Below are 2,500 nucleotides of genomic sequence, written 5' to 3'. Positions count from 1 at the left end.
ATCAGTTAATCTGGCACCTGCTGGCCTTTCAGGTCATGAGCAGAACGTAGGATGGCTAACTGAACAGCTTTAAATCTTTCCAAATATTTTACCTTCGTTTTCAACAAAAGAACTGCAAGCGTAATCGGAAGTACCCGAATACACCATATTGGAGGGTTTACTCTCGGTGGGCCACGCCGACCGACAATTCAGAGAGCTTGCATTTAGCTTCAAAAGCATATCTCACAAATAGCCTCATCAGTGACGTGACCGTTGGAAAACCACGTTGACCTAATTGGAATTAATTAAAGCCGTGATCAGTGAATGCTTGGAATCAAACTGCAGTAAAAGCTTAACTGAGATCACAAAGTGACTCACACAGCTGAGTTAAATAAAGTATTTACAGTAATTAACCTTTTCAGGTTAAAAAATATTAAAGTGCATTAAAGTGCACCTTACCCTTTTAAGATCAATACTAAATGTTGTTCCAGTGTGTCATTTTGCTTTTTTTTAAAACACTTTTTTGATCTTAGCCAATAAAGGATCACATAAGACAACCATATTGATTGCTACTGACACATAATAATTTTCGAGTCAACGAAATGACAATAGCTGCAACAGGATGATAATTACATATAATAGGTACATGAAATTGTTTTATAGTTCTCGGAGTCCTCCACTTTTAAAACTATTAGGACATTATGAAACTCTACTAATTCCTGTTTCCATGCGGTAAACACTTGGTTTTTTTCTTTATGATTACGGTACAGTGAGCTTTCTTCATCCAGGCTCGATAGAACAATGGATTTCTTTAAACCGCATTTGGTCATTGAAATGCTAAATTTTGTTTTAGATCTTTCCATTTTTTTTTTTCTTTGATTGATTTTCTTTTGAGTCGTTCACGGACTCTTTCTCCGACAAAGTTAATTGGGATAATTTTAGTGCTGTTGTCTAAGTAGAATGGAGTACAATGACGATCCAGAAATGCTGAGAGCGAAACGGGAATTAAAAATAAAATGGTCTTAATTGCATTGTTCTTCTTTAATTTGAAATTAGTACTTATTTCTAATTTTGTTTTCATTTCTAGATATCTCAGTGAGAATAAAATAACTCAACTCCCAGAAAATGTTTTCTCAGGACTCTCGGATCTATTTTCGCTGTAAATATATTGCCCTAAATACACTTTCAAGATATTACACGGCTTTACTCCTCTTAACTCCAGAAATAACTGTGTGACTTTGTTACAAAGTGACACACACCTGAGTTAAATAAAGTCTTTAGAGTAATTAACCATTTCAGGTCAGAAATTAAGGTGCATTTAAACCTTTGCATTCTAAGATTAAGGCTAAATGTTATTCCAGTCTGTCATTTTGGTTTTTTTTGTAAAACGTTTGATTTGATCTGAGCCAAGTCCCCGTTTTCTAATGAAGAAGCAAATAAAACAATCACATTGGTTGGTACTGACCACATTAACTTTCGAGTCATTGAAATGACAATATCTCCAACGGAATGGTAATTATGTATATACTAGGTACATATAAATTGGTTTTATAGTTTTCATAATCCTCCACTTTTAGAACTATCAGGATATTATTAAACTCTATTAATTCCTGTTTCCATTCAAGAACACTTCCTGTTTTTATGATCACAATACAGTGAACTTTCTTTATCAAAGCTCGATAAAACAATGCATGTCTTTAATCTGCATTTGGTCATTAAAATCCTAAAGTTTTTTATTTTTTATTTTTCCTACTGTTTTCCATAAAGCTAGCGAATCCACTGCTATCCATTTTTTCTTTGATTTGAACGCTCTGAGTCGTTCACGGAATCCTTTTAGGACAACTGGGATTAATTTTACTGCTCTTGTCTAAATAGAATCGAGTACAACCGTGATCCGCGAATGCTGAGTAGGAAACGGCAATTAAACTAAAATGGGATCGATTGTATTGTTCTTGTTTAATTCGAATTTTGTACTTATTTCTATTTTTTTGTTTATTTTTCAATATCTTGATAAGAACAAAATAACTCAATTCCCAGAAAACGTTTTCTCTTATTGCCCCAAATATACAAAATATCACATAGCTTTGCGCCTTTACACTCAACAAATAGTTGTGTGACTTAGTTATAAAGTGACTCACACAACTGAGTTAACTAAATCCTTTACACTAATGCACCCTTTCAGGTCAAAAATAAAAGTGCATTTGAACCTTAGCTATTTAAGATTAATACTAAATGTTATTTTAGTCTGTCATTCTGGTTCATTTTGGGTTAGGGATGCATGGAATCCAGGAAGTGCTTTTCAAATGTACCTTTGAGATGTAACTTTCTATAATGCTTCCTCTTCCTAGTCACAACTAAGAATGTGTTCTCACAGTGTTAGAGTATGCATCTTCGGTGTGGGGTAGTGTCTCCAAATACTTCGTTGAATATATGCAGCGTGTGAAGAATCACAGCCTTTCACAAATTGGCATTATGAAGGCTAGCCTTCCTAACCTTTAAGAGCAAATCGATTCAGCTTCTA

This window comes from Montipora capricornis, chromosome 13 (assembly GCF_036669925.1).
Source record: "Montipora capricornis isolate CH-2021 chromosome 13, ASM3666992v2, whole genome shotgun sequence".
In the NCBI taxonomy this organism is placed as follows: Eukaryota; Metazoa; Cnidaria; class Anthozoa; order Scleractinia; family Acroporidae; genus Montipora; species Montipora capricornis.
The sequence above is the reverse complement of the archived record's forward strand: the minus strand, read 5'-3'. Positions refer to the sequence as shown.